The 22279-nt window shown below is 50.9% G+C and overlaps 1 protein-coding gene across 1 annotated transcript in view; it reads right to left on the reverse strand.

The window, feature by feature from the left end:
• LOC109879404 (collagen alpha-2(VIII) chain) overlaps positions 1-22274 on the reverse strand; it is a 118872-nt gene extending 96598 nt beyond the window's left edge. Inside the window, exon 1 of the mRNA XM_020471584.2 lies at positions 21611-22274. The gene's annotated coding sequence lies outside the window, so the exon portion shown is untranslated. The remainder of the gene's footprint in view (positions 1-21610) is intronic.
• Between the last annotated feature and the right edge of the window lie 5 nt (positions 22275-22279).

Here is a 22279-nt window from a genome sequence, read left to right on the forward strand (position 1 = left end):
GTGTGCTGTTCCATGACCTCTCCTCCCTATGGAGTATGCTGTTCCATGACCTCTCCTCCCTCTGGAGTGTGCTGTTCCATGACCTCTCCTCCCCCTGGAGTGTGCTGTTCCATGACCTCTTCTCCCCCTGGAGTGTGCTGTTCCATGACCTCTTCTCCCTCTGGAGTGTGCTGTTCCATGACCTCTCCTCCCTATGGAGTGTGCTGTTCCATGACCTCTCCTCCCTCTGGAGTATGCTGTTCCATGACCTCTCCTCCCTCTGGAGTGTGCTGTTCCATGACCTCTTCTCCCTCTGGAGTGTGCTGTTCCATGACCTCTCCTCCCTATGGAGTGTGCTGTTCCATGACCTCTCCTCCCTCTGGAGTGTGCTGTTCCATGACCTCTCCTCCCTCTGCTTACGTATTTGTTTATTTTATTTAACCTTTATTTAACTAGGCAAGTCAGTTAAGAACAAATTCTTATTTACAATGACGACCTACCCCGGCCAAACCCTGCCCTAACCCGGACGACGCTGGGCCAACTGTGCGCCACCCTATGGGATTCCCGATCACGTCCGGTTGTGATACAGCCCAGGATCAAAGCTGTAGTGACGTCTCAAGCCCTGAGATGTAGTGTCTTAGACCGCTGCACCACTCAGTCCCCCTCATGTATCTACAGTCTATATTCAGGGATTCTACTGTGTGTGTGTGTGTGTGTGTGTGTGTGCCCTACTTCAGCAAACAGAGGATAAGGAAAAACTGTCTGATAAATGCTCTCTCTCTCCCTGTCAGGAATAGCCTGCTTTTTCTCCATTTCCGTTTGAATGAAAAAGACCAGAAGAAGAACTGGTTCTGATGAGGGAAATGTGTCCTTTGTGATGAGAGAAGGGGAGGGAAGAGAAGAGAAGGGAAGCGGGAGGGTGGGGGGGAGAAGGAAAAGAGGGGGAGGGGAGGGAAAGGAGGGAAGGGAAGAGGGGGGAGGGAAGGGATGAGGGGGAAGGGAAGAGAGGAGGGAGAGAGGGGAGTGGGAAAGAAAGGAAAGGAAGAGGAGAGGAGAGGAAAGAAGAGAGGAGGGAAGGAAAGGAAAGGAAAGGAAAGGAAAGGAAGGAAGAGGAGAGGAGAGGAAAGAAGAGAGGAGGGAAGGAAAGGAAAGGAAAGGAAGAGAAGAGGAGAGGAAAGAAGAGAGGAGGGAAGGAAAGGAAAGGAAAGGAAGAGGAGAGGAGAGGAAAGAAGAGAGGAGGGGAAGGAAAGGAAAGGAAAGGGGGAAGGAAACGGAAGGGAAGGGAAGGAGGGGGGGAGGGAAGGGAAGGGGAAAGGGTAGGGAAGAGGGGAGAGGGAAGGGAAGGGGGAAGGGTAGGGAAGGGAAGAGGGGGGGAGAAAGAGGGGGAGAGAAGGGAAGGGAAGAAAGAGGGGGGGAGAAAGAGGGGGAGAGAAGGGAAGGGAAGAAAGAGGGGGGGGAGAAAGAGGGGAGAGAAGGGAAGGGAAGAAAGAGGGGGAGAGAAGGGAACGGAAGAAAGAGGGGGGGGGCGAGAAAGAGGGGGAGAGAAGGGAAGGGAAGAAAGAGGGGGGGGGGAAAGAGGGGGAGAGAATGGAAGGGGAAGAAAGAGGGGGGGAGAAAGAGGGGGAGAGATGGAAGGAATGGAAGGGAAGAAAGAGGGGGAGGGAAGGGAAGGGAAGAAAGAGGGGGAGAGAAGGGAAGGGAAGAGAAGGGATGGGCCTGTGTTCCGGGAAGGTAAGATAGCAGATGAAAGTGAGTGGCATTTGCCTTAATTTCCTTCTACAGCGGCACAAATCTGAGACAGATGCAGACACACACACACACACACGCACGCACGCACACACACACACACACACACACACACACACACACACACACACACACACACACACACACACACACACACACACACACACACACACACACACACACACTCTGCCCAAGAGGGTTGTACACACACAACCTCATATGCATATACACATATACACATCTGACCAAGAGGGTTTGTACACACACACATGTACAAATGAAATGCAGCATCCAATCAATAGCTATTAAAATAAAATAAAATACAATTCTTCATGATTTATGTAGCATGAGATTGGGGTTGATTTTCTGCTTGAGAACAGATTCGGCATGCTTCAGGTTATCAAGGGAGATAAGCTGGGAACCTGGATCAACAATGAATTCTTAAGTTTGGTTTGATTCAGACATCAGGGTGGGTGGTGTGTGTGTGTGTGTGTGTGTGTGTTACGGTCTTCCTCTATGCCAACTCTTGAAATGACGTAGTGTTTGTTTGCCAGCAGTATATAAATCATCATGGAATATCTTCATGAACCCCAGTTGGATTAGACTGGAAACTATGATTTGACCAGAAGAGAATAAATTCCAATCAGTAAGAATGAGGATTGACTTGATTGAACCAAATGTTGGTAAATATTTATCTGAAATATACAGAAACAGACAAAGAACATTGGCACTGTACTCACACACACAAACATACAGCCCTGTGTGGATGTGTTTGGTGGGTGTGTTTGTGTGTGTGTGTGTGTGTTTGTGTGTGTTTTCGTGTGTGCGTGTGTGTACTGTGCCAGTGTACTCTATACGTTTCTTACTCGCAGTAGGAGCGTTGGGCCAGTAACCGAAAGGTTTCTAGATCGAATCCCCGAGCTGACCATGTAAAAATCTGTCGTTCTGCCCCTGAGCAAGGCAGTTAACCCACTGTTCCCCCGGGCGCCGAAGACGTGGATGTCGATTCTGGCAGCCCTCTGCACCTTTCCAAGGGTTGGGTTGAATGCGGAAGACACATTTCAGTTGAATGCATTCCGTTGTACAACTGACTAGGTATACCCCTTTCCCATTCTCTTTCCCTTACTCTAACATTTCTGAACAGTTTAACGTTAAAAAGCCCACCATCTTGTGGTGAATATGTGTTCCAACTGCAGTACTGTAGACGGCCAAACCTCAATGGGTACCCTACAGACTTGATGTCTGAGCTGTGTGACTGTGAAAAGAAAATCAGAGAGAAACAGAGATGGTGGAACGAGAGAAGAGGGAGGAATAATGTTATGAGCGTTTCCTCCCATTATCTCTGTGTGTCTGTGTGTGTGTGTCTGTCTGTCTGTGTGTCTGTCCGTATGTCTCTCTCTCTCTCTCTGTGTGTCTGTGTGTGTGTGTGTGTGTGTGTGTATGTGTGTCTGTCTGTCTGTCTGTCTGTCTGTCTGTCTGTCTGTCTGTCTGTCTGTCTGTCTGTCTGTCTGTCTGTCTGTCTGTCTGTCTGTCTGTCTGTCTGTCTGTCTGTCTGTCTGTGTGTCTGTCTGTCTGTCTGTGTGTCTGTCTGTCCGTATGTCTCTCTCTCTCTCTCTCTCTCTCTCTCTCTGTGTGTTTCTCTCATTCTCTGTCTCACAACACTGTTCAGCTCTCTGTCTGTCTCTACCTCTGTAGAGAGGTTATGGATCATGATTTTGAATCTGGTAAAGATAAAACCGCCTGTGGATGTGTCCAGCCTTTCCCATATGCTCTCAGATCCCCACTGAGACACACGCCAGTCCTCCCCCTGTCTCGCCGTGCTCACTGATGGAGCGTGTGTGTCTGTGTCTGTATGTGTGTGTTCATCCTGCCCCTGTCTCGCCGTGCTCACTGATGGGGCGTCTGTGTCTGTATGTGTGTGTTCATCCTCCCCCTGTCTCGCCGTGCTCACTGATGGCGCGTGTGTGTCTGTGTCTGTATGTGTGTGTTCATCCTCCCCTGTCTCGCCATGCTCACTGATGGCGCGTGTGTGTCTGTGTCTGTATGTGTGTGTTCATCCTCCCCTTGTCTCGCCGTGCTCACTGATGGAGCGTGTGTGTCTGTCTCTGTATGTGTGTGTTCATCCTCCCCCTGTCTCGCTGTGCTCACTGATGGAGCATGTGTGTCTGTATCTGTATGTGTGTGTTCATCCTCCCCTGTCTCGCCATGCTCACTGATGGAGCGTGTGTGTCTGTATGTGTGTGTTCATCCTCCCCTGTCTCTCCGTGCTCACTGATGGAGCGTGTGTGTCTGTATGTGTGTGTTCATCCTCCCCTGTCTCTCCGTGCTCACTGATGGAACGTGTGTGTCTGTATGTGTGTGTTCATCCTCCCCTGTCTCGCCGTGCTCACTGATGGAGCGTGTGTGTCTGTGTCTGTATGTGTGTGTTCATCCTCCCCCTGTCTCGCCGTGCTCACTGATGGAGCGTGTGTGTCTGTGTCTGTATGTGTGTGTTCATCCTCCCCTTGTCTCGCCGTGCTCACTGATGGAGCGTGTGTGTCTGTATGTGTGTGTTCATCCTCCCCCTGTCTCGCCGTGCTCACTGATGGAGCGTGTGTAATGGATTTCAAGTCATTCTGAATGAAAAGAGACATCAGTAGTATGTTGGATTGCAGGCCCAATCGACTTTTCTCTGTTTCTTTCCCTATCTTTGTCTCGTTCTGTCTATCCCTGGTGTAGTAAACGAGGCCAAAGTGCCTTCAGAACTAGCTTGGTTCCATAGTTATGGGTTGGGAGGTTGAAAAGAGAGCTTCAGTTATCCAAAAAGAACAGAAACAGTGTTTTGAAAGTCTCCCAGAACAGACGCCTCTTCAGTGGGGCACGAATCACCCAGAACCAGGCAAGTTGGCAGTCTGGAAAAGGAAAGTGTGTGTATGTGTTTAATATGGTAGGGAATGTAGTGTGTGTGTATGTGTTTAATATGGTAGGGAATGTAGTGTGTGTGTACGCATGGATGGTGAATGTTGAATCCATTATGTTTGTGTTTATGTGACTTGGAACAGTGTTCGTGTCTGTGAGTGCGTGTGAGTGCGTGTGCGTGTGTGTGTGCGTGTGCGTGCGTGTGCGTGTGCGTGCGTGTGCGCGTGTGCGTGTGCGTGTGTGTGTGTGCGTGTGCGCGTGTATTTTCTCTGCATTCAATATGACCGTTGTGTGAGTGCTGTTGGTCATGGTTGGGTCTTTATATCAAAGGTGAGAAACGGCAGTTAGTGGATAGAGATGTTGGAGTCTATCAGTCTCAGTAAAGTAATGTGCCACCCACATACACATTCAAATGGAACCGAAAACTGCCAGACGCCCAGTCCAAAGACCAGAGCATACATGGCAATAGAATGGGGTTGCCATGGACACAGCACAGTGTTGCTATTACTACTCGAGGGCTGTAGTTTGGCACCACATAACACATAGAGCCCAAAAGAGCGGAGTGGTAGTGGTAGTGGTAATGGAGTGGTAGTGGTAGTGGTAGTGGTAATGGTAGTTGTAATGGAGTGGTAGTGGTAGTGGAGTGGTAGTGGAGTGGAGTGGTAGTGGTAATGGAGTGGTAGTGGTAGTGGTAGTGGTAGTGGTAGTGGTAATGGAGTGGTAGTGGAGTGGTAGTGGTAGTTGTAATGGAGTGGTAGTGGTAGTGGAGTGGTCGTGGTAGTGGTAGTGGTAGTGGTAGTGGTAGTGGTAGTGGTAGTGGTAGTGGTAGTGGTAATGGGGTGGTAGTGGAGTGGTAGTGGTAGTAGTAATGGAGTGGTAGTGGTAGTGGTAGTGGTAGTGGTAGTGGTAGTGGTCGTAGTAATGGAGTGGTAGTGGAGTGGTAGTGGAGTGGTAATGGTAGTTGTTATGGAGTGGTAGTGGTAGTGGAGTGGTAGTGGAGTGGTAGTGGTAATGGAGTGGTAGTGGTAGTGGTAGTGGTAATGGAGTTGTAGTGGAGTGGTAGTGGTAGTAGTAATGGAGTGGTAGTGGTAGTGGTAGTGGTAGTGGTCGTAGTAATGGAGTGGTAGTGGTAGTGGTAGTGGTAGTGGTAGTGGTAGTGGTAGTGGTAGTTGTAATGGAGTGGTAGTGGTAGTGGTAGTGGTGGTGGTAATGGAGTGGTAGTGGTAGTGGTAGTGGTAGTAGTAATGGAGTGGTAGTGGTAGTGGTAGTGGTCGTAGTAATGGAGGGGTAGTGGTAGTGGTAGTGGTAGTGGTAGTAGTAATGGAGTGGTAGTGGTAGTGGTAATGGAGTGGTAGTGGTAGTTGTAGTGGTAATGGAGTGGTAGTGGTAGTGGTAATGGAGTGGTAGTGGTAGTTGTAGTGGTAATGGAGGGGTAGTGGTAGTGGTAATGGAGTGAAAGTGGTAGTGGTAGTTGTAATGGAGTGAAAGTGGTAGTGGTAATGGAGTGGTAGTGGTAATGGTAATGGAGTGTTAGTGGTAGTGGTAGTGGTAGTGGTAGTGGTAGTGGAGTGGTAGTGGTAGTGGTAGTAGTAGTGGTAGTGGAGTGGTAGTGGTAATGGAGTGGTAGTTGTAGTTGTAGTGGTAATGGAGTGGTAGTGGTAGTGGTAATGGAGTGAAAGTGGTAGTGGTAGTTGTAATGGAGTGAAAGTGGTAGTGGTAATGGAGTGGTAGTGGTAATGGAGTGGTAGTGGTGGTGGTAGTGGTAGTGGAGTGGTAGTGGTAATGGTAATGGGGTGGTAGTGGTAGTAGTAGTGGTAGTCGTAGTGGTAGTAGTAGTGGTAGTGGTAGTGGTAGTGGTAGTGGTAGTAGTAATGGAGTGGTAGTGGTAGTAGTAGTGGATTGGTAGTGGTAGTGGAGTGGTAGTGGTAAAAGTAGTGGAGTAGTACTGGTAATGGCGTGTTAGTGGTAGTGTAGTGGTAGTGGTAGTGGTGGTGGAGTGGTAGTGGTAATGGGGTGGTAGTGGTAGTGGAGTGGTAGTGGTAGTGGAAGTGGTAGTGGAGTGGTAGTGGTAGTGGTAGTGGAGTGGTAGAGGTAGTGGAGTGGTAGTGGTAGTGGTAGTGGTAGTGGAGTGGTAGTGGTAGTGGTAGCGGTAGTGGAGTGGTAGTGGTAGTGGTATTGGTGGTGGTAGTAGAGTGGTAGTGGTAGTGGTATTGGTGGTGGTAGTAGAGTGGTAGTGGTAGTGGTAGTGGTAGTGGTATTGGTGGTGGTAGTAGAGTGTTAGTGGTAGTGGTGGTGGTATTGGTGGTGGTAGTAGAGTGGTAGTGGTAGTGGTTGTATTAGTGGTAGTGGAGTGGCAGTGGTAATGGTAGTGGTAGTGGAAGAGGTATTGGAGTGGTAATGGAGTGGTAGTGGTAGTGGTAGTGGCAGTGGTAGTGGAGTGGTAGTGGTAGTAGTTGAGTGGTAGTGGTGATACAGTGTTAGTGGTAGTGGAAGAGATATTGATGTGGTAGTGGAGTAGTAGTGGTAGTGGTAATGGAGTGGTAATGGTAATGGTAGTGGGCGTGGTAGTAGTGGTGGTAGTGGTAGAGGAAGTGGTATTTGGAGGGGAGTGGTAGTGGTAGTTGTAATATAGTGGTAGTAGTATTGGTGGTGGTAGTGGTAGTAGTAGGGGAGTGGTAGTGGTAGTAGTAGTGGTAGTGGAGTGGTAGTGGTAGTGGAGTGAAAGTTGTAGTGGTGGTAATAGTTGTGGAGTGGTAGTGGTAGTGGAGTGAAAGTTGTTGTGGAGTGATAGTGGTAGTGGTAGTAGTAGTGGTAGTGGAGTGGTAGTGGTATTGAGAGTGGAGTGGTAGTGGTAGTGGAGTGAAAGTTGTTGTGGAATGGTAGTGGTAGTGGTAGTAGTAGTGGTAGTGGAGTGGTAGTGGTAGTGGAGTGAAAGTTGTAGTGGTGGTAGTAGTTGTGGAGTGGTAGTGGTAGTTCTAATATAGTGGTAGTAGTATTGGTGGTGGTAGTGGTAGTATTAGAAGTTGTGGAGCGGTGGTATTAGGTTGAGTGGAAGTGGAGTGGAGTGGTAGTGGTAGTGTTAGTGGCAGTGGTGGTGGGTTGGAGCAGTACTGGAGTGGTAGTGGGAGTGGTAGTGGTAGTGGCAGTGGAGTGGTAGTATTATTGGTGGTGGTAGTGGTAGTATTAGTGGAAGTGGAAGTGGAGTGGAGTGGAGTGGTAGTGGTGGTAGTAGTAGTGGAGCGGTTGGGGTAGTGGAGTGGAGCGATAGTGGTAGTGTAGTGGTAGTGGTACTGGAGTGGTAGTGGAGTGGAGCGGTAGTGGTAGAGGAGTGGAGCGGTAGTGGAGTGAAGCGATAGTGGTAGTGGAGTGGAGCGGTAGTGGAGTGGAGCGGTAGTGGTAGTGGAGTGGAGCGGTAGTGGAGTGGAGTGGAGCGGTAGTGGTAGTGGAGTGGAGCGATTGTGGTAGTGGAGCGATAGTGGTAGTGGAGTGGAGCGGTAGTGGAGTGGAGCGGTAGTGGTAGTGGAGTGGAGCGGTAGTGGAGTGGAGCAGTAGTGGTAGTGGAGTGGAGCGGTAGTGGTAGTGGAGTGGAGCGATTGTGGTAGTGGAGTGATAGTGGTAGTGGAGTGGAGTGGTAGATGAAGTGGAGCGGTAGTGGTAGTGGAGTGGAGCGATAGTGGTAGTGGAGTGGAGTGGTAGTGGAGTGGAGCGATAGTGGTAGTGGAGTGGAGCGGTAGTGGAGTGGAGCGGTAGTAGTAGTGGAGCGATAGTGGTAGTGGAGCGATAGTGGTAGTGGAGTGGAGCGGTAGTGGAGTGGAGTGGTAGTGGTAGTGGAGCGATAGTGGTAGTGGAGCGATAGTGGTAGTGGAGTGGAGCGGTAGTAGAGTGGAGCGATAGTGGTAGTGGAGTGGAGTGGAGCAGTAGTGGAGTGGAGTGGAGCGGTAGTGGTAGTGGAGCGATAGTGGTAGTGGAGTGTAGCGGTAGTGGAGTGGAGTGGTAGTGGAGTGGAGCGGTAGTGGTAGTGGAGCGATAGTGGTAGTGGAGTGGAGCGGTAGTGGAGTGGAGCGATAGTGGTAGTGGAGCGATAGTGGTAGTGGAGTGGAGTGGTAGTGGAGTGGAGCGGTAGTGGAGTGGAGCGATAGTGGTAGTGGAGCGATAGTGGTAGTGGAGTGGAGCGGTAGTGGAGTGGAGCGGTAGTAGTAGTGGAGCGGTAGTGGTAGTGGAGCGATAGTGGTAGTGGAATGGAGCGGTAGTGGAGTGGAGCAGTAGTGGAGTGGAGCGGTAGTAGTAGTGGAGCGATAGTGGTAGTGGAGCGATAGTGGTAGTGGAGTGGAGCAGTAGTGGAGTGGAGTGGAGCGGTAGTAGTAGTGGAGTGGAGCGGTAGTGGAGTGGAGCGGTAGTAGTAGTGGAGTGGAGCGGTAGTGGAGTGGAGCGGTAGTAGTAGTGGAGTGGTGTGGTAGTGAGGTGGAGCGGTAGTGGTAGTGGAGTGGAGCGGTAGTGGAGTGGAGTAGAGTGGTAGTGGAGTGGAGCGGTACTGGAGTGGAGCGGTAGTGGTAGTGGAGTGGAGCGGTCGTGGAGTGGAGCAGTAGTGGAGTGGAGCGGTAGTAGTAGTGGAGCGATAGTGGTAGTGGAGCGATAGTGGTAGTGGAGTGGAGCGGTAGTGGAGTGGAGCGGTAGTGGAGTGGAGCGGTAGTAGTAGTGGAGTGGAGCGGTAGTGGAGTGGAGCGGTAGTGGAGTGGAGCGGTAGTAGTAGTGGAGTGGAGCGGTAGAGGAGTGGAGCGGTAGTGGAGTGGAGCTGTAGTAGTAGTGGAGTGGAGCGGTAGTGGAGTGGAGCGGTAGTAGTAGTGGAGTGGAGTGGTGTGGTAGTGGAGTGGAGCGGTAGTGGTAGTGGAGTGGAGCGGTAGTGAATCGGAGCGGTAGTGGAGTGGAGCGGTAGTGGTAGTGGAGTGGAGTGTTAGTGGAGTGGAGCGGTAGTGGAGTGGAGCGGTAGTGGTAGTGGAGCGGTAGTTGTAGTGGAATGGAGCGGTAGTGGAGTGGAGAGGGAGTGGAGTGGTAGTGAAGTAGAGTGTAGTGTTATCAGTTGTGGTTGTGAGTGGAGTGGTTTCGGTAGTGGTATTGGAGTGGAGTGATAGTGGTAGTGGAGCGATAGTGGTAGTGGAGTGGAGTGGTAGATGAAGTGGAGTGGTAGTGGTAGTGGAGTGGAGCGATAGTGGTAGTGGAGTGGAGTGGTAGTGGAGTGGAGCGATAGTGGTAGTGGAGTGGAGCGGTAGTGGAGTGGAGCGGTAGTGGTAGTGGAGTGGAGCGGTAGTGGAGTGGAGCAGTAGTGGTAGTGGAGTGGAGCGGTAGTGGTAGTGGAGTGGAGCGATTGTGGTAGTGGAGTGATAGTGGTAGTGGAGTGGAGTGGTAGATGAAGTGGAGCGGTAGTGGTAGTGGAGTGGAGCGATAGTGGTAGTGGAGTGGAGTGGTAGTGGAGTGGAGCGATAGTGGTAGTGGAGTGGAGTGGTAGTGGAGTGGAGCGGTAGTAGTAGTGGAGCGATAGTGGTAGTGGAGCGATAGTGGTAGTGGAGTGGAGCGGTAGTGGAGTGGAGTGGTAGTGGTAGTGGAGCGATAGTGGTAGTGGAGCGATAGTGGTAGTGGAGTGGAGCGGTAGTAGAGTGGAGTGGAGCGGTAGTGGAGTGGAGCGGTAGTAGTAGTGGAGTGGTGTGGTAGTGAGGTGGAGCGGTAGTGGTAGTGGAGTGGAGCGGTAGTGGAGTGGAGTAGAGTGGTAGTGGAGTGGAGCGGTACTGGAGTGGAGCGGTAGTGGTAGTGGAGTGGAGCGGTCGTGGAGTGGAGCAGTAGTGGAGTGGAGCGGTAGTAGTAGTGGAGCGATAGTGGTAGTGGAGCGATAGTGGTAGTGGAGTGGAGCGGTAGTGGAGTGGAGCGGTAGTGGAGTGGAGCGGTAGTAGTAGTGGAGTGGAGCGGTAGTGGAGTGGAGCGGTAGTGGAGTGGAGCGGTAGTAGTAGTGGAGTGGAGCGGTAGAGGAGTGGAGCGGTAGTGGAGTGGAGCTGTAGTAGTAGTGGAGTGGAGCGGTAGTGGAGTGGAGCGGTAGTAGTAGTGGAGTGGAGTGGTGTGGTAGTGGAGTGGAGCGGTAGTGGTAGTGGAGTGGAGCGGTAGTGAATCGGAGCGGTAGTGGAGTGGAGCGGTAGTGGTAGTGGAGTGGAGTGTTAGTGGAGTGGAGCGGTAGTGGAGTGGAGCGGTAGTGGTAGTGGAGCGGTAGTTGTAGTGGAATGGAGCGGTAGTGGAGTGGAGAGGGAGTGGAGTGGTAGTGAAGTAGAGTGTAGTGTTATCAGTTGTGGTTGTGAGTGGAGTGGTTTCGGTAGTGGTATTGGAGTGGAGTGATAGTGGTAGTGGAGCGATAGTGGTAGTGGAGTGGAGTGGTAGATGAAGTGGAGTGGTAGTGGTAGTGGAGTGGAGCGATAGTGGTAGTGGAGTGGAGTGGTAGTGGAGTGGAGCGATAGTGGTAGTGGAGTGGAGCGGTAGTGGAGTGGAGCGGTAGTAGTAGTGGAGCGATAGTGGTAGTGGAGCGATAGTGGTAGTGGAGTGGAGCGGTAGTGGAGTGGAGTGGTAGTGGTAGTGGTTCGATAGTGGTAGTGGAGTGGAGCGGTAGTGGAGTGGAGCGGTAGTAGTAGTGGAGCGGTAGTGGTAGTGGAGCGATAGTGGTAGTGGAATGGAGCGGTAGTGGAGTGGAGCAGTAGTGGAGTGGAGCGGTAGTAGTAGTGGAGCGATAGTGGTAGTGGAGCGATAGTGGTAGTGGAGTGGAGCAGTAGTGGAGGGGAGCGGTAGTAGTAGTGGAGTGGAGCGGTAGTGGAGTGGAGCGGTAGTAGTAGTGGAGTGGAGCGGTAGTGGAGTGGAGCGGTAGTAGTAGTGGAGTGGTGTGGTAGTGAGGTGGAGCGGTAGTGGTAGTGGAGTGGAGCGGTAGTGGAGTGGAGTAGAGTGGTAGTGGAGTGGAGCGGTACTGGAGTGGAGCGGTAGTGGTAGTGGAGTGGAGCGGTCGTGGAGTGGAGCAGTAGTGGAGTGGAGCGGTAGTAGTAGTGGAGCGATAGTGGTAGTGGAGCGATAGTGGTAGTGGAGTGGAGCGGTAGTGGAGTGGAGCGGTAGTGGAGTGGAGCGGTAGTAGTAGTGGAGTGGAGCGGTAGTGGAGTGGAGCGGTAGTGGAGTGGAGCGGTAGTAGTAGTGGAGTGGAGCGGTAGAGGAGTGGAGCGGTAGTGGAGTGGAGCTGTAGTAGTAGTGGAGTGGAGCGGTAGTGGAGTGGAGCGGTAGTAGTAGTGGAGTGGAGTGGTGTGGTAGTGGAGTGGAGCGGTAGTGGTAGTGGAGTGGAGCGGTAGTGAATCGGAGCGGTAGTGGAGTGGAGCGGTAGTGGTAGTGGAGTGGAGTGTTAGTGGAGTGGAGCGGTAGTGGAGTGGAGCGGTAGTGGTAGTGGAGCGGTAGTTGTAGTGGAATGGAGCGGTAGTGGAGTGGAGAGGGAGTGGAGTGGTAGTGAAGTAGAGTGTAGTGTTATCAGTTGTGGTTGTGAGTGGAGTGGTTTCGGTAGTGGTATTGGAGTGGAGTGATAGTGGTAGTGGAGCGATAGTGGTAGTGGAGTGGAGTGGTAGATGAAGTGGAGCGGTAGTGGTAGTGGAGTGGAGCGATAGTGGTAGTGGAGTGGAGTGGTAGTGGAGTGGAGCGATAGTGGTAGTGGAGTGGAGCGGTAGTGGAGTGGAGCGGTAGTAGTAGTGGAGCGATAGTGGTAGTGGAGCGATAGTGGTAGTGGAGTGGAGCGGTAGTGGAGTGGAGTGGTAGTGGTAGTGGATCGATAGTGGTAGTGGAGCGATAGTGGTAGTGGAGTGGAGCGGTAGTAGAGTGGAGCGATAGTGGTAGTGGAGTGGAGTGGAGCAGTAGTGGAGTGGAGTGGAGCGGTAGTGGTAGTGGAGCGATAGTGGTAGTGGTGTGGAGCGGTAGTGGAGTGGAGTGGTAGTTGAGTGGAGCGGTAGTGGTAGTGGAGCGATAGTGGTAGTGGAGTGGAGCGGTAGTGGAGTGGAGCGATAGTGGTAGTGGAGCGATAGTGGTAGTGGAGTGGAGCGGTAGTGGAGTGGAGCGGTAGTGGAGTGGAGCGATAGTGGTAGTGGAGCGATAGTGGTAGTGGAGTGGAGCGGTAGTGGAGTGGAGCGGTAGTAGTAGTGGAGCGGTAGTGGTAGTGGAGCGATAGTGGTAGTGGAATGGAGCGGTAGTGGAGTGGAGCAGTAGTGGAGTGGAGCGGTAGTAGTAGTGGAGCGATAGTTGTAGTGGAGCGATAGTGGTAGTGGAGTGGAGCAGTAGTGGAGTGGAGCGGTAGTAGTAGTGGAGTGGAGCGGTAGTGGAGTGGAGCGGTAGTAGTAGTGGAGTGGAGCGGTAGAGGAGTGGAGCGGTAGTGGAGTGGAGCTGTAGTAGTAGTGGAGTGGAGCGGTAGTGGAGTGGAGCGGTAGTAGTAGTGGAGTGGAGTGGTGTGGTAGTGGAGTGGAGCGGTAGTGGTAGTGGAGTGGAGCGGTAGTGAATCGGAGCGGTAGTGGAGTGGAGCGGTAGTGGTAGTGGAGTGGAGTGTTAGTGGAGTGGAGCGGTAGTGGAGTGGAGCGGTAGTGGTAGTGGAGCGGTAGTTGTAGTGGAATGGAGCGGTAGTGGAGTGGAGAGGGAGTGGAGTGGTAGTGAAGTAGAGTGTAGTGTTATCAGTTGTGGTTGTGAGTGGAGTGGTTTCGGTAGTGGTATTGGAGTGGAGTGATAGTGGTAGTGGAGCGATAGTGGTAGTGGAGTGGAGTGGTAGATGAAGTGGAGCGGTAGTGGTAGTGGAGTGGAGCGATAGTGGTAGTGGAGTGGAGTGGTAGTGGAGTGGAGCGATAGTGGTAGTGGAGTGGAGCGGTAGTGGAGTGGAGCGGTAGTAGTAGTGGAGCGATAGTGGTAGTGGAGCGATAGTGGTAGTGGAGTGGAGCGGTAGTGGAGTGGAGTGGAGTGGTAGTGGTAGTGGATCGATAGTGGTAGTGGAGCGATAGTGGTAGTGGAGTGGAGCGGTAGTAGAGTGGAGCGATAGTGGTAGTGGAGTGGAGTGGAGCAGTAGTGGAGTGGAGTGGAGCGGTAGTGGTAGTGGAGCGATAGTGGTAGTGGTGTGGAGCGGTAGTGGAGTGGAGTGGTAGTTGAGTGGAGCGGTAGTGGTAGTGGAGCGATAGTGGTAGTGGAGTGGAGCGGTAGTGGAGTGGAGCGATAGTGGTAGTGGAGCGATAGTGGTAGTGGAGTGGAGCGGTAGTGGAGTGGAGCGGTAGTGGAGTGGAGCGATAGTGGTAGTGGAGCGATAGTGGTAGTGGAGTGGAGCGGTAGTGGAGTGGAGCGGTAGTAGTAGTGGAGCGGTAGTGGTAGTGGAGCGATAGTGGTAGTGGAATGGAGCGGTAGTGGAGTGGAGCAGTAGTGGAGTGGAGCGGTAGTAGTAGTGGAGCGATAGTTGTAGTGGAGCGATAGTGGTAGTGGAGTGGAGCAGTAGTGGAGTGGAGCGGTAGTAGTAGTGGAGTGGAGCGGTAGTGGAGTGGAGCGGTAGTAGTAGTGGAGTGGAGCGGTAGTGGAGTGGAGCGGTAGTAGTAGTGGAGTGGTATGGTAGTGAGGTGGAGCGGTAGTGGTAGTGGAGTGGAGCGGTAGTGGAGTGGAGTGGAGTAGAGTGGTAGTGGAGTGGAGCGGTACTGGAGTGGAGCGGTAGTGGTAGTGGAGTGGAGCGGTCGTGGAGTGGAGCAGTAGTGGAGTGGAGCGGTAGTAGTAGTGGAGCGATAGTGGTAGTGGAGCGATAGTGGTAGTGGAGTGGAGCGGTAGTGGAGTGGAGCGGTAGTAGTAGTGGAGTGGAGCGGTAGTGGAGTGGAGCGGTAGTAGTAGTGGAGTGGTGTGGTAGTGAGGTGGAGCGGTAGTGGTAGTGGAGTGGAGCGGTAGTGGAGTGGAGTAGAGTGGTAGTGGAGTGGAGCGGTACTGGAGTGGAGCGGTAGTGGTAGTGGAGTGGAGCGGTCGTGGAGTGGAGCAGTAGTGGAGTGGAGCGGTAGTAGTAGTGGAGCGATAGTGGTAGTGGAGCGATAGTGGTAGTGGAGTGGAGCGGTAGTGGAGTGGAGCGGTAGTGGAGTGGAGCGGTAGTAGTAGTGGAGTGGAGCGGTAGTGGAGTGGAGCGGTAGTGGAGTGGAGCGGTAGTAGTAGTGGAGTGGAGCGGTAGAGGAGTGGAGCGGTAGTGGAGTGGAGCTGTAGTAGTAGTGGAGTGGAGCGGTAGTGGAGTGGAGCGGTAGTAGTAGTGGAGTGGAGTGGTGTGGTAGTGGAGTGGAGCGGTAGTGGTAGTGGAGTGGAGCGGTAGTGAATCGGAGCGGTAGTGGAGTGGAGCGGTAGTGGTAGTGGAGTGGAGTGTTAGTGGAGTGGAGCGGTAGTGGAGTGGAGCGGTAGTGGTAGTGGAGCGGTAGTTGTAGTGGAATGGAGCGGTAGTGGAGTGGAGAGGGAGTGGAGTGGTAGTGAAGTAGAGTGTAGTGTTATCAGTTGTGGTTGTGAGTGGAGTGGTTTCGGTAGTGGTATTGGAGTGGAGTGATAGTGGTAGTGGAGCGATAGTGGTAGTGGAGTGGAGTGGTAGATGAAGTGGAGCGGTAGTGGTAGTGGAGTGGAGCGATAGTGGTAGTGGAGTGGAGTGGTAGTGGAGTGGAGCGATAGTGGTAGTGGAGTGGAGCGGTAGTGGAGTGGAGCGGTAGTAGTAGTGGAGCGATAGTGGTAGTGGAGCGATAGTGGTAGTGGAGTGGAGCGGTAGTGGAGTGGAGTGGTAGTGGTAGTGGATCGATAGTGGTAGTGGAGCGATAGTGGTAGTGGAGTGGAGCGGTAGTAGAGTGGAGCGATAGTGGTAGTGGAGTGGAGTGGAGCAGTAGTGGAGTGGAGTGGAGCGGTAGTGGTAGTGGAGCGATAGTGGTAGTGGTGTGGAGCGGTAGTGGAGTGGAGTGGTAGTTGAGTGGAGCGGTAGTGGTAGTGGAGCGATAGTGGTAGTGGAGTGGAGCGGTAGTGGAGTGGAGCGATAGTGGTAGTGGAGCGATAGTGGTAGTGGAGTGGAGCGGTAGTGGAGTGGAGCGGTAGTGGAGTGGAGCGATAGTGGTAGTGGAGCGATAGTGGTAGTGGAGTGGAGCGGTAGTGGAGTGGAGCGGTAGTAGTAGTGGAGCGGTAGTGGTAGTGGAGCGATAGTGGTAGTGGAATGGAGCGGTAGTGGAGTGGAGCAGTAGTGGAGTGGAGCGGTAGTAGTAGTGGAGCGATAGTTGTAGTGGAGCGATAGTGGTAGTGGAGTGGAGCAGTAGTGGAGTGGAGCGGTAGTAGTAGTGGAGTGGAGCGGTAGTGGAGTGGAGCGGTAGTAGTAGTGGAGTGGAGCGGTAGTGGAGTGGAGCGGTAGTAGTAGTGGAGTGGTATGGTAGTGAGGTGGAGCGTAGTGGTAGTGGAGTGGAGCGGTAGTGGAGTGGAGTGGAGTAGAGTGGTAGTGGAGTGGAGCGGTACTGGAGTGGAGCGGTAGTGGTAGTGGAGTGGAGCGGTCGTGGAGTGGAGCAGTAGTGGAGTGGAGCGGTAGTAGTAGTGGAGCGATAGTGGTAGTGGAGCGATAGTGGTAGTGGAGTGGAGCGGTAATGGAGTGGAGCGGTAGTGGAGTGGAGCGGTAGTAGTAGTGGAGTGGAGCGGTAAAGGAGTGGAGCGGTAGTGGAGTTGAGCTGTAGTAGTAGTGGAGTGGAGCGGTAGTGGAGTGGAGCGGTAGTAGTAGTGGAGTGGAGTGGTGTGGTAGTGGAGTGGAGCGGTAGTGGTAGTGGAGTGGAGCGGTAGTGGAGTGGAGCGGTAGTGGAGTGGAGCGGTAGTGGTAGTGGAGCGGTAGTTGTAGTGGAATGGAGCGGTAGTGGAGTGGAGAGGGAGTGGAGTGGTAGTGAAGTAGAGTTTAGTGTTATCAGTTGTGGTTGTGAGTGGAGTGGTTTCGGTAGTGGTATTGGAGTGGAGTGATAGTGGTAGTGGAGCGGTTGGGGGTAGTGTATTGGAAATGTAGTGGAGTGGAGCGGTAGTGGAGTGGAGCGGTTGGGAATTGTGGAGTGGAGATGTAGTGGAGCGGAGCGGTTGGGAGTAGTGGAGTGGAGCGGTAGTGGATTGGAGCGGTAGTGGGAGTGTTGCGATATTGACAGCGGGAGCGGAAAGGATGTTTGTAGAGGGTGGGGAAGGGGGAAGACCTCTGTCTAAACTACTATTTCATGGACATCTGAATAGACTTTAACCTTTTTAATTTAACCTTTATTTAACTAGGCAAGTCAGTTTAAGAACAAATTCTTATTTTCAATGATGGCCTAGGAACAGTGGGTTAACTGCCTGTTCAGGGGCAGAACGACAGACTTGTACCTTGTCAGCTCGGGGATTTGAACTTGCAACCTTTCGCTCTAAACACTAGGCTACCCTGTCGCCCCACTACCCTTTTAGGGACAGGGGGCAGCATTTTCACTTTGGATGAATTGCGTGCCCATAGTGAACTGCCTCCTACTCTGTCCCAGATGCTAATATATGCATATTATTATTACTATTGGATAGAAAACACTCTGAAGTTTCTAAAACTGTTTGAATTATGTCTGTGAGTATAACAGAACTCATAGGGCAGGCAAACTTCCAAACAGGAAGTGGAAATTCTGGGGCTGGTTGGTTTTCAACTCATCGCCTATTCACATCAAAATAAGATATGGATCTGTTCGCACCTCCTACGCCTTCCACTAGATGTCAACAGTCAGTAGAACATGGAATGAAGCCTCTAATGTGATGTGGGACCGGATGGCAGCTATTTGAGTCACTGGTCTGTCAGAATGCCAGTTCCTGGTTACGCGCAGTAGTCATTATATCGCCTTGCGTTCCATTACTCTGTAGACAAAAATGTATCATCCGGTTGGAACGTTATTGGAAATATATGATAATAACATCCTGAAGATTGATTCTCTACTTAGTTTTACCAGTTTATTCGAGTTCGCCTGGACCAGCGCCAGCTTTTGGACATGTGAGCTAAACGTGCTAGCAAAAGTAGCTAATTGGACACTAGTAATGGACATGGATGGATGTAATTTCGTATTTCTGTTGACTCCAACATACTGTATTTACTCCTGAGCGCCATCTCAGATTATTGCACGGTATGCTTTTTTTGTAACGTTTTTAAAAAATCTGACACAGCGGTTGAATTAAGAACCAGTGTCCTATGCAGGTTAAGATCTCCAACTAATTGTGCTATTGTGTTTGTTTTTTCGCATTATTTGTAACTTATTTCATACTTAATGTTTCTGCCACGTCTTATAACTGAAAAGATCTTCTTGATTTCAGGGCAGCGATTACTCCGTGCTGGAGGAATACTCTTTCTTCCCGACAAGGCCCTCATCCCTGTCATTTGCAGCAGAAAGAGACGGCGAATCGGCGACGAAGGTCCGGGTGCCTTGTAAGGATCCGACGCCGAGAGGGTAATCTATCTTTACCATCGGTCCTATTAGTCAACGTACAATCAATCAATAATAAAATACGTATATATATCCTACCAACGGGATATTAAAAACTATAATATCTTATGTTTCACCGAATCGTGGCTGAACGACGACATGAATAACACACAGCTGGCTGGTTTTCAGCTTTTTCGGGAGGATAGAACAGCGGCCTCTCGTAAAATGCTGGCACTAAGACCTCACTCAAATAGCTGTATAGGGCCATAAGCAAACAGGAAACGCTCATCCAGAGGCGACGCTCCTGGTGGCCGTGGACTTTAATGCAGGGAAACTCAAATTCGTTTTACCTCATTTCTACCAGCATGTTAAATGTGCAAACAGAGGAAAACAACTCTAGACCACCTTTACTCCACACACAGAGACATGTACAAAGCTCTCCCTCACCCTCCATTTGGCAAATTTGACCATAATTCTATCCTCCTGATTCCTGCTTACAAGCTAAAACTAAAGCAGGAACTATTACAGACTACAAATAGAAGCACAGACGTGAGGTGCCCAGTGACACGAGCCTACCAGACGAGCTAAATTACTTATATGCTCGCTTCGAGGCAAGTAACACTGAAGCTTGCATGAGAGCATCAGCTGTTCCGGATGACTGTGTGATCACGCTCTCTGTAGCCGATGTGAGTAAGACCTTTAAACAGGTCAACATTCACAAGGCCGCAGAGGCAGACTGATTCCCAGGACGTGTACTCAGTATGCGCTGAACAACTGGCAAGTGTCTTCACTGACATTTTCAACCTGGCCCTGACTGAGTCTGTAATATCAACATGATTCAAGCAGACCACCATAGTCCCTGTGCTCAAGAATACTTAGGTAACCTGCCTAAATGACTACCGACCCATAGCAATCATGTCTGTAGCCATGAAGTGCTTTGAAAGTGCTGGTCATAGCTCAAGTCAACACCATTGTCCCAGAATCCCTAGACCCACTCCAATTTGCATACCGCCCCAAGAGATCCACAGATGATGCAGTCTCTATTGCACTCCACACTGCCCTTTCCCACCTGGACAAAAGGAACACTTATGTGAGAATGCTATTCATTGACTACAGCTCAGCGTTCAACACCATAGAGCCCTCAAAGCTCATCACTAAGCTAAGGACCCTGGGACTAAACACCTCCCTCTGCAACTGGATCCTGGACTTCTTGACGGGCCTCCCCCAGGTGGTAAGGGTAGGTAACAACACATCCGCCACACTGATCCTAAACACAGGTACGCCTCAGGGGTGCGTGCTCAGTCCCCTCCTGTACTCCCTGTTCACTCATGACTGCATGGCCAGGCACGACTCCAACACCATCATTAAGTTTGCCGATGACACAACAGTTGTAGGCCTGATCACCAACAATGATGACACAGCCTATAGGGAGGAGTTCAGAGACCTGGCCGTGTGGTGCCAGGACAACAACCCTAGTCATAAGACTATTCTCTCTGCTACCGCACGGAAAGTGGTACCGGAGCGCCAAGACTAGGCCCAAAAGGCCAGCTTCTACCCTCAAGCCATTAGAATCCTGAACAGCTAATCAAAGGGCTACCCAGACTAATTACATTGCTCCCCCTTTTAAGCAGCTGCTATTCTCAATTTATTATCCATGCATAGTCACTTTAACTCTACCTACATGTACATATTACCTCAATTATTGTTATTTTACTGCTGCTGTTTAGTTGTTTGTTACTTTTATTTTCTATTTGTTACTTATCTATTTTCTTCTTAAAACTTTGTTGGTTAAAGGCTTGTAAATAAGCATTTCACTGTTGTTCACTGTTGTTCACTGTTGTTCACAATTTGATTTCAGATTTCTAGCCTTTCGTCTCTCTCTCTCTCTCTCTCTCTCTGTGTGTGTCTCTATCCCTCCCCCTCTCTCTCAAACTCTCCCTCTTTCTCGCTCTCTCTTTTTCTCTCTCCATCCCTCTCTCCATCTCTTTCTATGTCTCTCTCTCTCACATTGCCCGCTGCATGACTCAGAGTCATGAATATTCCTCCTTCTCAGTGATGGAGGGATGTCATTTCAGAGGAATGTAACCCTGCATGCCAGGAGCGACGCAGCGCACTAAAAGAGAAAGAGAAGGGAGAAAGTGACAGACAGGGAGAGAGAGAGAGAGAGAGAGAGAGCGAGTGACAGACAGACAGGGAGAGAGACAGAGAGAGAGAGACAGAGAGACAGAGCGAGAGAGAGAGAGAGAGAGAGAGAGAGAGAGAGAGAGAGAGAGAGAGAGAGAGAGAGAGAGAGAAAGCGAGTGACAGACAGACAGGGAGAGAGACAGAGAGAGAGAGAGAGAGAGAGAGAGAGAGAGAGAGAGAGAGAGAGAGAGAGAGAATGGGGAGCAGAAGGATAACAGACAAAATGTGGACGAGGGGGCCTAAAATAGAGAGCCAGCCAGGAGAGGAGAGTGGAGGACAAGGAAAATAAGAGAGAGAGGGTAGACAAAACGAACAAAGTTGCATCTCCCTCTGCAGCAATCACACTTATCTTACCCCCACAGCAGTGAACTAAGACATCACAAAAAAAACACAACACGCGTAACATATAGACCAAAGTGGAAAAAAACTGGTGTAGACACACTTAGTCTTCAACAAAGCGGTCTGTACACACAGATGTGAGATATTCCAACAATGAGATGGCAGAGAGACAGCGATCTACTCTACCTGACCCATATGAATGGAACCTGTGTCGGTGTGTGACAGAGACTGACTGGGCATCCTTATAGGTTCAGAGAACTGACACGCACACATACTCATACATTACATAGTCACTGATACCTACATGCACAGACACACGGACACACAGACACACAGACATGCCAAGAAACAAGCCGCTGAATGATACTCCGGTTATCTTATCTCCTCCCATCATAGACACTCCCATCTCCCATACACCCCCCAACATCAACCATAAGTTGTACATCTGTCACCGTTTCATCAGTACATCTCACTCAAACTAAACTTTCTTCAGAGGAGCGCAGCGGACAAATAACATTCGGCAGATGTATGTGAACGCTCCATTTACCCATAATCAGTACCATCTCCTGGAGAGAGAGAGAGAGAGAGAGAGAGAGAGAGTAGGATGCCTCTATCATACCAGAGGCAGTGTGTCTCGGCATTCCTGCTGAAAGTCACATTCCACTCTGAGGAATCATAATAACACATAGTAATAATAATATGGCTGTTATTATAAGTGTAACAGTATATATGATATAAATTGACAGACAGGGAGAAAACTGGGTATAAGAGTTGCATTGGTAGTTTCTAATCTTCTCTGTCCCTGCCTTGGGCTAGGTTTCCTTCAGCACCGCAGAGTACTACGCAGGTCCCATGACTTATTGCTCTGTCTGTTTTTTCTTTCTCGGCTCTCGTTACCGCGGCGACACAATGTGAGGAAAACAATGAGGGATGACAGGATGGAGGGATGAGAGGTAAATGGAGAGACACTTAAGGGAGAGGAGGGAAGAGGACAGGGGGCTTACCTTTTTTTCTCTCCTCAAAACGTTGAATGGTAGATGGAGGAACGGGATGTGAGAGGGTGTCAACGAGGTGTTAATTTCAGGTTGGTCTCTGGCTCCTCTTCTCCTTCAGCCACGCATGTCTCTCAGAGAAATTAGGATGGTATCAGATCAGTCAATTTCAAAGGAACGAAAGAGAATAAAAATATATATAAATAAACATTGCAATGCCGCTGGTTTGAAAGCTGGTCCGAGTTTGTCCAAAAACAGAACTATTTTAATATTTTCACCAATGGCAGGTGGAACCAATGTTATTTTTGTTTTGCTTCTTTCTCTGTCTCTCTGGAGAAAATGTAGTCCATGTGCTTCTGCAGTGAGAGAGCGAGCGAGTGAGAGAGTGACTGAGAGTGGGATCGAAGGGAAGAGAGAGGAGTGGAAAACCGTCTCTGTACAGTCTTCAGGCTGACCAAAAGTGGGTCTGAGGCGCACTTTCCAAATCTCAGCGCTCCAACTCTAGGAGGGAAGGAGAGAGAGAGAGAGAGAGAGAGAGAGAGAGCGACAGTACAGGCAGGCAGGGTATTCTAGTTGGCTTGGCTGAGAGGTAAGTGCAGTGACTTCAGCTTGTACAGTCCCACATCCACAGCTTATAACCAGGGCCTGTGCACCTCGCAAGTCCAATCTCCTCACTGTTGC

This window comes from Oncorhynchus kisutch, linkage group LG14 (genome assembly GCF_002021735.2).
Source record: "Oncorhynchus kisutch isolate 150728-3 linkage group LG14, Okis_V2, whole genome shotgun sequence".
Lineage (NCBI taxonomy): Eukaryota > Metazoa > Chordata > Actinopteri > Salmoniformes > Salmonidae > Oncorhynchus > Oncorhynchus kisutch.